General features: G+C 47.7%; 1 protein-coding gene across 2 annotated transcripts in view; it reads right to left on the bottom strand.

Annotated features, from left to right (window-relative positions):
- BLK (BLK proto-oncogene, Src family tyrosine kinase) overlaps nt 1-13,496 on the bottom strand; it is a 79,817-nt gene that overhangs the window by 52,594 nt on the left and 13,727 nt on the right. The window contains exon 1 of one of the 2 annotated variants that reach the window (XM_045462409.1): nt 131-439. The exons of the other annotated variant lie outside the window; for it this stretch is intronic. The gene's annotated coding sequence lies outside the window, so the exon portion shown is untranslated. Of the gene's footprint in view, nt 1-130; nt 440-13,496 lie in introns of those variants that run through there. 2 annotated transcript variants of the gene reach the window in all.

Raw genomic sequence — 13,496 nt, 5'->3', positions numbered from 1 at the left:
TAAACTGAGGTGGCAGCTCTTGCAAGGTCAGGAAGGCCAGGGGAGGTGAAGGCAAAGGAGGGAGGCAGGCGAAGAGTTGGGCTTTCTTTTGAAATGCCCCATTTAACTATTGTAAGCAAGGCTGACTTACCTTTTAGAAAGATCACTGTGGCTGTTGTGTGGATGAGGCTGTGGGGCGTGAGCCGGAAGCAGGGTCGCTAGGCAGGAGACCTTGGCAGGAGGCCCAGTGAGAAGTGATGGGACAGGGTATTGTCAGTGGAAATGGAGGAAATGCATAGAAAGCGTGAGGTGCTAATGACAAGGTGGGGCTGACCTTCACTTGTGGAGGGGCGGGGAGAGGAAAGAGATACCCCTCAATCCTCCAGAAGAATTAAAACCTTCCGCTGCACTCCCAGCCCCCTGCTGCGGGGCCTCTGCATTCAGAATTCAGAAACCAGCATCCAGCAGGGATTTGACAGATCCATTTGTGAAAATTGAACACGCTGCATAAATACACACGCAAGTGGGTATTTGATCTGGGAAGCCAAGCTCTGCCGGGAGCACCCACCATCTAAAGCCTTAGCTGGAGCCCAAATTTGAAAGTTGGTCTGTACCTAATGGATGAAGGGCCCCCAAGATCTGTGTGAAGCCACAGGGCTGCTCAGTGGGGGCAACCAGGAAAACCGGGTTCTAGGCCTGATCCCACCTTCGACCTGCTGTGGATCCTGCACATTCCTTTGCCCTCTCCTGGCCTCAGTTTCCTCTTCTGTAAAGTGAGTTTTGAGAGCCTGGCATCCATGGCGCTCACTGACAGCCAGCCATCTGAGGATGCTGGCTCCCACATCTTTCTGATGACTCTTCCTGGAGCTCCCCCCATTGTGGGCACAGAGCTGGGCTACTCTCAGCGCAGGGAAAGGGTATTTCTCTGGCTTTCCAGAAGCCCCTCTCAGCTCTGAGAAGGGGCCCTTGACTCAGGGCCCAATTCTCGGGGTATAGGACGCCACCGTGTCACAGGGCCAAGAGCCCAGACTGCAGAACTCGGGCTGCAAGCGCTCGGCTGGGCTAGGAGCATGGTCTTGAGGAGCTGGGCAGCTAGCTTCTGCCCCCACACGGTGCCACTCACCCCCACATGCCCAAAAGAAGCTCTCTCTCAAATATGACTCCAAAAGCAGGTGAGGCACAGAGGAGCAAGGTGTAAGGTGCAACGGCAGGAGGCCGTCCGAAGTCTAGAGGTGTCTGGAAGGTCCACGTGTGCCTGGAAGCTGGGAGGTCCATGGCAGTCATGGATCACACAACAGTGTGAATGTGCTTAGTGTCACTGAACTGTGCACTTAAAATGGTCAATGTTATGTATATCTTACCACTCACAGACATACACACACACACACACACACACACACACACTCCAGAGTCGTTAGGAGCCACACCCTTCTCTTCTCCCTCCTTGTCTCCTTCCACTCTCCCTGTTGCCCACTCTGCTCTCAGCCCACTGGCTTCCTTACTGGCCGTTCAACAAGCAAACACGCTCCCACCTTAGGGTATTTGTTCTTGTTCTTCCTCCGCCTGGAACATTCTTCCCCAGGTATTGCCAGCCCCTTCACCTCCTTCAGGCCTCTGCTCAAATGTCACCTGAGTAGCAGAGGGACCTTCCTTGACCTCTGAAGATAACACAAGCCCCATCTACTCCCATCCCAGGCACTTCACTCTGATTTATTTTACTCCGTAGTCCGGATCACCACCTGACACCTTGCACTTACTAATCCGTTCAGTTTCTGTCTTCCCCCAGTAGAGGGTGAGCCCCGTGAGGCTAGACCTCATTGGGTATAACTGCAGTGCCCGCACCACGTAGTAAAAGCACACAGATGTCTTTGAGTCACTGAATGGATGGCGCCTCTTCTAACATGGCCTCCGTCCTCTATGTGGCTGGCAAGTGAGTGTGTCATGAAACGTGGTCTTTGCAACAGCCTTGGGGGGCTTGGGGGGTGAGTCCCATGTGTGAGGATGGGAATCTCATCCCTTCACTGGGTCCATTGCCATTGCCTTTTCGCTTCTCCTCGTGGCCCAGAGCCACTGTTGTCACTTTCCAGGGGGTAGCAGGAGGAGTAGGGATTTAAATCACGGTGAAGGCCTTGAAGTCCCAGCTCTGCCTCTGCCTCGTGGAACTGCACTCTCTTCACCTGGGCCACTCTGGGGGTGGGGGTGGGGGAGCTCTTGGCATCTTCCGTGCACAGCACTTTCCGGGAGTTATAAACCCGGTGCTAATGGTAGCTGCTTTACTAAACACGCCAGACACTTTCACTTTCAATCGGTCCCCCTCCATAATTGCTAGAGAGAGAGAATGCTTCCCTTTGGGCATGCCTGTAGGGCAGTTCTCAGCCACTTCTCCTTCCCCAAAAGGAGAGCTAGGGGGTACTCCCTGAACACCCAGCAGAATGGGGTGCTTCTCCTCGTTGCTCCTACAGACCAAGCCTGAGATTTCCGGACCCCTGTTCAAGCCTCGGGACGGCTTCCAATGAGCCTCTTAGCTTCCTGAGGTTACAGAGGGTTTACGTAAAATCTGCGTACCTGAGAGATCTGGACCAGTCCATCTTTATTCCCATCTATCTCCTTCCTTCTGCGATTCCCCCCCTCCGTTCCTCCATCCTTTCCTTCCTTCCTTCCCTCCCTCCGTCCACAGTTACTGAGTGTGCTAGATACTTGTCATTTCTTTTCCCCTTCCACATCCGTTGAGTTTTCAGGCTTTAGTTCTTGGGAAAAATGGAAGAAGGTGGAGGATGTATAAATCCTACTAGATCATCTCTTTCTCAATAGACACCAATAAGTGTTTCTTGAGATCAGGAAGACTCCTGGGAAGTAACAATAGGTCACCAGCAGCCACTCTGCTGAAGGCTCTGTGCCCGCACCACACCAGGAAGGGAGGTCTCCCTACGCAGATTGCAGGTGTCCTCCCTGCGCTGTGTGCTCTGGGGTTGACCACTGCAGTGTTTATCAAAATTCTTCGCCTTTTTCACAGTGACCCTCAATAAGAAATACTGTACATCTGTAAGACAGCACATACCCAGGTACACATATACACACCCTCACCCCCGCCATGAAACAAAGGTTCATGATTTTTTTTTACCCTTACTTCAAGCAATGCACTTGGATATATTCTATTCTACTTAAAAATATTAATTTATTTTGAGAGAGACAGAGAGTACACGCATGTGTACGTAGGGAGCAGGGAGGGGCAGAGAGAGAAGGAGAGAGAGAGAATCCCTTGGAGGTTCCCCACTCTTAGTGCAGAGCCTGACACGAGGTTTGAACCCACGAACCATGAGATCATGACCTAAGCCGAAATCAAGAATCAGACACTGAACCTACTGAGCCACCCAGGTGCCCCTATTCTACTTATTTTTTTGTTTTTAAGTTTTCATTGTGGTAAAATACACAGAACATAAAATTTACTATCTTAATTTTTAAGTGTGACAGTTCAATGATGTTAAGTATATTCACGTTGTTGTGTAACCAATTCCAGAACTTTTTCATCTTGCAAAATTAAAAACTCTATGTCCATTAAAGAATAACTCCCCCTCCCCCTCCATCAGCCTCCAGCAACCACCACTCTACTATCTGTCTTTATGAATTTGACAATTGCAGATGCCTCAGGTAAGTGGAATCATTCAGAATTTGTCCTTTTGTGACTGGCTCATTTCATTTGGCATAATGTTCTCAAGGTTCATCTCAGGTTGTGGCACGTGTTTGAATTTCCTTCCTTTTTTTTTTTTTTATTTTTTTTAACGTTTTATTTATTTTTGAGACAGAGAGAGACAGAGCATGAACGGGGGAGGGGCAGAGAGAGAGGGAGACACAGAATCGGAAGCAGGCTCCAGGCTCTGAGCCATCAGCCCAGAGCCTGACGCGGAGCTCGAACTCACGGACCGCGAGATCCTGACCTGAGCTGAAGTCGGACGCTCAACCGACTGAGCCACCCAGGTGCCCCAGAATTTCCTTCCTTTTAAGGCCGAATAACATTCCATTGCGTGGATATGCAAGAATTTATCTGTCCATTGTTTATCCCATGTGGTTTATCCAACCATGGCTACTGTGAACAATGGCACTATGAAAATGAATATGCAAATTTTCTTTGAGACTCGCTTTCAATTCTTAGGGGCATATACTTAGAAGTGGAATTATTGCATCATAAGGTGGTTCTATTTTTAAGTTTTTGAGGAACTGCCATACTGTTTTCCATAGTGGCCACACCAGTTTGCATTCCCAACAGCAGCGCATGGGGGTTCCAATTTTTCCACACCCTTGCCAAAACTTGTTCTCTTCCTTCCTTCCTTCTTTTCTTCTTTCGTTCTTTCTTCTTTCTTTCTTTCTTTCTTTCTTTCTTTCTTTCTTTCTTCTTTCTTTCTTTCATTAGTAGCCATCCTAAAGAGTGGGAGGTGATATCTCATTGTGCTGTTAATTTGCATTTCCCGCAACAAGTAGTGATGTTGAACATCTTTCATATGCTTGTTGGGCATTTGTATTTCTTCTATGGGAACATGTCTATTTAAGTCCTTTGCTCATTTTTGAAAAAAATGTTTATTTATTTACTTTGAGAGCGAAAGCAAGCAGGGGAGGAGCAGAGAGAGTGGGAGAGAGAATCTCAAGAGCTCCATGCTCAGCCTGACTGTGAGATCGTGACCTGAGCTGAAATCAAAAGTCAGACGCTTAATCAACTGAGCCACTCAGGTGCCCCTGTCCATTTTTTAATCAGGTTATTTGTTTTTTAGTTTTGAATTGTAGGAGTTCTTTATATATTCTGGATATTAATCCCTTATGAGATATATGATTTGCAAATACTTTCTCCTCTTCTGTAGGCTGTCTTTTCACTCAGTTTATGTCATTTTTGAAAGGCTCATGACAATCCACTAAGTTGATTTTATGAATAACTAAAGGTCCATGATTCCCCATTTGAAACCACTGCTCTGAAGAAAACAGAGGTAAATGAAGCAGCTCAGGGACTTGATGTCCCCTGCAAGCTCCCTGCCTCTTTCAACATGACTATGTAGGATACGAGGTAGAAAGGAGTGCCAAGGGCTAAAATTGTACTTCTGAGAAAAGTTACATTTTATATTTTTTTAATGTTTATGTATTTTTGAGAGAGAGAGAGAGAGCAGGTGAGGGGCAGAGAGAGAGGGAGACACAGAATCTGAAGCAGGCTCCAGGCCCTGAGGTGTCAACACAGAGACCAATGTGGGGCTTGAACTCATGAACCATGAGATCATGATCTGAGCTGAAGTCGGATGCTGAACCGACTGACCCAGGCAGCCCGGAAAAGTTTTATTTTAAATGCATATACTACTATTAGAAAAGGCAAGAACCTGAACATGAATGGGCTGACTGAGAAGAATGAAGTCAAAGAAAATGGAGGGGAGGTGAAAACAAAGTGCACATATTAGGGCAACAACAAACAAAGAAAGGAGAGGAAAGTAATGTTGTGAGAAATATGCCAAATTAAAAGCAGCAAGGGAAGAACCAATGGGTACCAGGTGCCCACTTGTTCCGGGCACTCCACCAGACCCTGGGGGCATAGAGTGAAGTCACAGACATGCTCCCTGGCCTTTCGGCACTGTGTTCTAGCTCCCATTTAATCTTCACCACCACCCCCCATCCAGGAGGCAGGCATCGATTACCCTACTTTACAAATTAAAAACTGAGGATGACAGAGGCAAAATTTGCTTGAGATCCCTCAGCCAGATGTGGAGTCGAGCAGGGCCGCAAACCAGGGCTTGTCCACCATCATTCCTCTGCTATGGCCACCTCCACTGCCCAACCAGGGAGGAATCCCATCCTCATGTTGCCTACTGGCAAGACAGCAAAACCCTGAAGACGTGTGCATAGGACTGTGGGTGTTTGTGGGGACTGCTGGGCCCATATGGGAGAAGCAGGGGAAGGATTCCCAGAAAAGACACCTGATCAGGGAGCGGTGGGAGGATTCCAAAGAAGGTTGAGGCCATGTGTGACTGACCCTGGAACAGGAGGTGGCCAGGAGGGGGCAGAGGTGAGGCCAGTGGGTCCCTATTCCTGTGCAGAGAGAGCACCCTGGCTGCTTGTGTTAGGTACCATCCGGGACTGTAACAGATTCCTGCGCTCCTCACACGATGCAGAAAGTCTGAGGTGGGGCCAAGAATCTGTATTTTCAAAGTCCTCCCGGCTCCCCCAACCCTATGTGTGGCCAGCTCCACAGGCACATTCACCAGCAAAGCCGCCAGGAGACGGCGGTCTAGGGGTTACCCTAGCTCAGAGGTGGCAGATGGGAAGGTCGCGGGGGTTGGGTGGGCAGAGAAGGCCCACAGGGGCAGGGCAGCCAGGAGTGTCTCCGCACAGGCTTGTTTCCCACCCCACTTCTCCCCCGACACACTTCTCCCCTCTCCACCTCCCACCCCTCAGAGCTCAGCATTCACAAAGGGCCTTCACTCTGCTCTTCAAGTCTTGGCAGAACTGAAGGGGCCTGCTGGGCCTCAGACACCCTCAAAACACCCTTGCAGGTCTCTTCCCTAAGGCACCCAGACACACTTGTCCCCACATTTAGTTCGGCTTATGACTATGACTTCGGAGCGGAACTGAGACATGAATGCCTCCTTCACAAAGGGACAACTGGGCTTTCTCATCACCGAGCTGTGATGGGAGAACCGCGTGGATAGACCGTGGCCCTATTACTTAATTGTGTTTTTCGGCCGAGCTGGAATGACCACTTTGGTAAACTCTGAAATTCACCTTGGCTGGGTGGTGGCTTGTTCTGGTTACCCAAAGTCTTGTTCATGCAACGCCTCCATATACAACACAGGGTATGTGGCCAGCCAACTGACCAAGTTCAAATAACTTGGCATTTAATAAATGCTCCCAACTTGTTCCAAGCATGTCCTACCTCTTTCTGAGTGTGCAAAAGGCAACTTTGCATCTTGTAATGCCTTCAGGGCCTCACTGGGTCATTCAGTATCAACTTAGTAGCCCATGGTGTATCTCTGGCCAGTCACCGCACCTCCTTGCTTCCCCCTCTTCGTCTGTATGACGAGGGCTCTGGAAGGATGATCACCACGTGGCCCCCAGCCCTAATGTGGTGGGCCCATAATTCCCTTGCAGATTTCTGGAGGTGCAGAGGAACAGTGGGGTCTAGGGGGTAACCTGGGTTCTGCTGAGGGCTCCCTAGAATGACAATGGAATACAGAGATGGTCTAGCCCCCACATTCTCATTGCCCAAAGGAGCCCAAGGTGGTGACTCCGAGGTCCCACAGAATGGTTCTCTGGTTTCTCTTCCCTTTTCAATCCCCTCTCTGCTCTCATCACGTCGGTCCGTGAATCACTCCGTGTTTATTTCTGCCACCCTCAGGCTGTTCCCCTGCCTCTGGCATCTCTATCTCCCAACCTGCTGTGACACTCGCTTTAACATCCAGGGTCCTGGTTCCCGAACCAGCCACAGAGTGACATCAGCAGTGTTAGCCAGACCCAGGATGCGGACGTGCACTGGAAGGGTTCGACTCCAGGGCAAATCCAGGCGGAGGGTATGGAGGCAAATTATGATAAAACATGAAAATAAATATTCTATCAAGGGCCAAAAAATGTTGAGAGAAACTCACTTCAGCCTTCCTTGAAGAAATAACCAATTTTTTAGAAAGGCAGTCATGTTATGCTGCCCAGAAAACCTTGAAAGTGAATAATCTGGATTCATCTGTAAGATGGGGCAAGGACTGAAAAGCCAAAAATGCTTTCATGAAGGGAAGTTCCTCAATGATTTTATATAAAATAAGATGAAATATGTAAAGTACTTAGAATAGTGCTTTACCACATAGTAAGCATTAAATAAATGTCAGTTATTGTTATTATAGCATGGCACAACAATATATTATAGTGGTGACCCCAAATCATCAAGAAATCATATTTATTTATTTGGAAGCCTGTGTGATTTGGGACAAGATTTTTAAATCGCTCTGAGCCTCCGTTGCTTTGTCTATAAAATGGGGCTAAGACTAGGTTTCCCAATTGCCTTAAAGGATCAAATGAAATCATTAAGGCAACTTGTAAACTATAAAGTACTATCTAAAAAATCTCTGTCGAGACCACAGTTAAAAAGCCCAAAAGTTTAGAACCATCAGTCTTCCAGACTATCCACATTTCTGTCGGGTAACTGACATGTTATCAGGTTGATTTCAGTGAGGATTTTTGCATGCTAACAATCTTGATTAGGCCACGTTAAGAAATGATAATAGGTTCTGGAAAAGAGCTAAAGAACACCTAACATGATTTTCTTGGGTGTCGTTCCCTGGGTCTGATTGAACAATAGTCTTTTTTTTTTTTTTTTTAAAGTACTTATTTATTTTTGAGAGAGACACAGAGACAGAGCATGAGCAGGGGAGGGGCAGAGAGAGAGGGAGACAGAATCCCAAGCAGGCTCCAGGCTCCGAGCTGTCAGCACAGAACCGGACACGAGGCTCGAATTCACAAACCGTGAGACCATGACCTGAGCCGAAGTCAGACACTTAACCGACTGAGCCACCCAGGGGCCCCTGAAGAACTAATCTTAAGACTTAGTCCAGATATCAGCAGCTCTGGGGAGGCTTTCCTGGCACTCTGTATCCAGTCACCCCTCCCCTGTGCCCACAGAACTTCTTACACCACCAACCACAGTATATTAGGCCCTTGATTTAATGCCTGTCTCCTAACTTACACTCCTGTGAGTGTCTCAAGGGAAGGGGGTATTTTTTTTTTTTTAACCTTTGTATCTTCGGGGCCATTGACAGGATTTAGAACATATTAGATATGCAGTGATTCTTTCTCTTGTTTTGAATAAATGGATGAATTAATTAATCAGAGAAGCCCAGACATAAGAATATGCCTTTTGGGGAGCTTACGTGGCTCAGTCGGTTAAGCGTCTGTCTGTGCTGACGGTGCGGAGCCTGCTTGGGATTCTCTCTCTCCTCTCTCTCTGCCCCTCCCCCGCTCTCAAAAATAAATAAACATCAAAAAAAAAAAAAAAAGAAAGAAAGAAAGAAATGCCTTTTTATCCATCTCCCCCCAGTACTCCATTGCCATAAAACATAGTTTAATTTACCTGGACAATGACAGAAAGGTGTCATTTATACTAAAGCCAGTATTATTCTAAATACCGATTATTGATCATTAGCCAATATTTTGGGGCCAAGAAAGCACATTGATTTAATGTTTAATGTTGTATTACATCTAAGATGCCCAAAATTAAATTATAATTTCCTTTCTTTTATCCCATAATTATTTTCCATATTTCAGGAAGTCTTCCGCTCACCTTTTTTTTTTATTTTTTTTTTAACGTTTTTTTTAAATTTATTTTTGAGAAGGGAGAGACAGAACATGAACAGGGGAAGGTCAGAGAGAGGGAGACACAGAATCTGAAACAGGCTCCAGGCTCTGAGCTGTCAGCACAGAGCCCGACACGGGGCTCGAACTCACGGACTGCGAGATCATGCCCTGAGCCAAAGTTGGCCGCTTAACCGACTGAGCCACCCAGGCGCCCCTCACATTTTTTTTTAATTGAGGTGTAGTTGACACACATATTACACTACTTTCAGGTGTATCACATAGTGATTTGACAAATCTATACGGTCCCCTTCGCTTACCACAGGTGGAGCTACCGTCTGTCACCACACAAACCATTAAGGAAGCCTTTCCCCTTTAAGGGCTGTCATTGCAGTAGTAATGAGTGGCTCATTTAGCAGAGATTCCCAGAAGAAGCAAGGAGAGTGAAGTTGAATTATGCCCCATCTACACCTATCCAGGTATGTGCTGGAGTTTAAGAAGATGTAGCCCAGGAATACCAAGAGAAAAGAAATCAACACATTTAGGAAGCCAAACTCACTTACTGGTGCCAAATGCTTTGTTGTTAATAAAAACGTTTGTTCAAAAAGGCCCAGTGACATTCAGGGAATCACGAGCTGAAACCTCCCACCGTTGGCTTTGGTCTCTTGAATTTCAAAGTTTCTTTGGCCCCTTAAGCCTTGAGTGACATTTCAGTTTGATAAACAACAGCTCACCTCCTATGGTTAATGCTTGTAGCAGGAAAGAACAATTAGCCAGCCACAAATATTTCTGTACCCGCCTGCCTCCCTGGAGAAAAATGCAAGGCTTTCAAAAATGCCAAAACATTTCCTTTAGTTAAGCACCATGGATGGCCATAATCATAGCAGAGTCTCTCACTCTAAATGCATTAGCAATTAGCTTTGGTTAAAGAAATAAAAACAGAAACAATTCTTTTAACCATAGGACACTTTAGTAAAATGAGTATGCACATACAGACTTGCTAGTGAAACAGACTTGGGTTCAGAACCAAGGCTCCCTGCATGCTAGTTCTAGGACTTTGAAGTATTTTATTTTTTTGTAAAAACTTTTTTTAATGTTTATTTATTTTTGAGAGAGAGACAGAGTGCGAGTGGGGAAGGGGCAGACAGAGACAGAGACCGAATCTGAAACAGGCTCCAAGCTCTGAGCTATCAGCACAGAGCTCAAAGCCGGGCTGAAACTCACGAACTGTGAGATCTTGACCAGAGCCCAGGTCAGACACTTAACCGACTGAACCACCCAGGCACCCTGACCCTAGAAGTATTTCTGAGCCTCAATTTCCTCATCCTTAAAATGGGGATAATAGGTTCTCCATACCATGACTGGACCTCTGTATATAGACATAGATCATTAGGGTTCTTTCGTTTCAATCCCAGACTCCCAAAAGGAGCAGTAGTTGGGGTAGAAGGGGGGGGGGAGAGAGAGAGAGAGATCAGTTGTCTTTTAAAGCATTTTTGGCATCGGGATGCCTGGGTGGCTCAGTTGGTTGAGCACCCAACTCTTGATTTCAGCTCAGGTCATGATCTCAAAATTGTGGGATCGAGCCCTGTGTCAGGCTCTGCACTGAGGGTGGAGGTTGCTTGGGATTCTCTCTCTCTGTCTGCCCCTTTCCCTTCCCCCATTCTCTCTCTCTCTCAACTAAATAAATAAAACATTTTTGGGGTCGCAGCCTTCTTTGAGAATCTAGTGAAAGTACAGATTTTCCCCAGAAAATACACTTTCGTACATACATATTATATTTTGTGCCCAATTTCAGCACCCTTCCCCCTAAAAACTCTCACAGCACTTCACAGACCTCTGATTAAGAACCTTGGGACAGATGAGGCCAAAGCCTTGGGTTTTCTTTCTTCATGAGTCATTTCATTTCATAGAGAGAAAAGTCTGTTCTCTGGCCAAAGACCACATCGGTCACCCTGGCCAGCAAATATGGTTGCTGACAACAAGGAATTGATGGCAGAGGATGAACTCAGGCCACTATCACCATGACGTAAAATGCAATCCCAAATCCACCCGACTCCACCCTCAAAATGAGCATTTGGGCTCCCTGTGTAATTGTCTGTCCGTCCTTGGAGGGATTAGGAAAGAATAGCCTTCAGCTGTGTCATGGGGTTCAGCATGGCTTTGCAAACTACATGTTATTTCGTTTTTAATCAAAGCCCTCTATGATGTTAAAAAAAAAAAAAAAAAAGCAAGCCAACGTCCAGTTGAAATGGTGAAATTAGAGTTAACACAGTGAAATGAAATTATGCAGCCATAGAAACGATCATTGTGAAGACATACAGCCACGGAAAAGACGCGTTTCCAAAGAATCCAAGAATCCAAACTGCCACGTCCCTTGTGATTCTGGCCGTTAAAAACCGTATCATGTGAACCAAGACAAGTAGCTCTTGGGTAAAAATGTGAGGTGAGTAGAATTATTGATGGTTTGTAGCTGCTTTCAATTTTCTTTTTTGGTGTTACATAAAGTTTACAGTTGTGAGGTAAGGAGATAAATGATAAATCTGTACAAAATTTGCCTGTTCTTCCAAATGGCCGTGGCACTGTCCCGCCTCCAAGCAGCCGGCTCTTTCTGTGGCTTCCCTTCTCAGCTGGCTGAGAAGGCAGGCAGGGTGGGCAGACCCCGTCAGAGCTCCGCCAGACCCTCCTACACACAAAACCAAGCGAGGGACTGAAAGAGCAGTGAGAGCACGTTCATTGTTCCCGCCTTCCATCACCCACCCTGGCGGACCCTCCATGCGTTAGGTCCTTGGCATCTGAGTCCAGCCAATGGGGAGACTGGTTCGTACAAGCAGCCTGAGGACATCCGTGTCTAAATCCATGTGAGCCTCTCTGGTGTTCAGATTCATGCCACGCACAAGTGGACTGACCCACAGAGTCAGAGGTAAATGACTTGTCTGATGTTTGCTGATGCTGTAAACAGGCATGGAGTCCCCAAGGGGTCCCAGTGGGCGCTGGGAGGTTGGCTGCTCTCAAACAGACACGAAGAGAAAATTACAGAAAAGCTTCCTGCAGTGCAACTTGCTGGAGGGGCAGCAGCTTCGGGCGTCAGGAGGCCACTTGACCTTCTTAAAGGTCGTGGTCAGCATACTAGTCATTAGCACAGAGCCTCCCACGTAAAAGCGGTCTGCGCTCTGGCTCACTTCCCCCGGGCTGAACCCCAAACTGCCTCCCTCTCCTCTGGGCGCTTACCGCTGGGGAATGCTAACAGTAGGGGGCGGTAGTCCCCGCCCCAGAGCTGCACGCAGTGGTATTGGGCCCTGCGAAACCCCTCCTCCTGCAGCTCCTCTATCATAGTTCTTCTGGCCCCTGGATAAATGAGTGGCTTCCTCATCTGATGTCCTCAAAGCGTGTGGCAGGACCTCGGCGACAGCCCCTTCACAGACGGATGGGGGTGGGGAGGATGGCTATTCACGTCTGACTTAGCGACTCTCATTTCTGTGTCCTCGGGGCCTAGCATGTATCTGGCTTAACGCATGTCACAATAAGTAACAATGGACAACTGACAGTTCCAGGGCAGGGAGACAATGGGGCAGGAGGAATTTCAGGAGATGACTGATCCCTAAGGGTGGCCAGATGTGGGGAGAAACGGAGAAATGAAAGGTGATGTCACGGAGGCTGGAGCTCCTGGGTAGACAGGAGCCATGCTCAGCCAGCAAGGGAAAAGGCAAGTTGACAGGTGCTGACCTAGCCCACAGGACAAGAGAGGCATTCTCTGGACAGCAAGCTTGTGCTGGATGCCCCCTCGGGCAGAGGTTTCCCAGATGCCAAGTGAGCATGATGCTGCGCTCCTCCATGCTTGGCGGCCCATTTCTGCTCAGTTGCTGTGTGTGGCTGGGCCAGCTGCAATTTCACAGCAGGGTTTGGCCTCTGCCTCGATACGGACGGTAGGCTTCTCTTGCCCTTACTGTTGGCCTGGGTCAGTGCTCTGCACACAGTGGGCAGTTGATAGACTGAATAATTGAAAGCGAAGAGCACCGGTTTTGGAGTCACACAGACCTGAGTCTGCATCTGGGCTCTGGCCTTCTGGCCCCGGAGCCCTCGGTGGGTTCCTGATGACAACACGGGACTGTTGCAGGAATTAAAGGAGTTCATTGCACAAAGCACCTGGCACATTTCTTGGCGCTCAAGTACCGGCAGCTATTCCACATTTGATCGATATGCATTATGTGCCCGGT

The sequence above is a fragment of the Leopardus geoffroyi genome, chromosome B1, assembly GCF_018350155.1.
Source record: "Leopardus geoffroyi isolate Oge1 chromosome B1, O.geoffroyi_Oge1_pat1.0, whole genome shotgun sequence".
Lineage (NCBI taxonomy): Eukaryota > Metazoa > Chordata > Mammalia > Carnivora > Felidae > Leopardus > Leopardus geoffroyi.
Note: the sequence above shows the minus strand (reverse complement) of the source record. Positions and strands in the feature narration are given on the sequence as shown.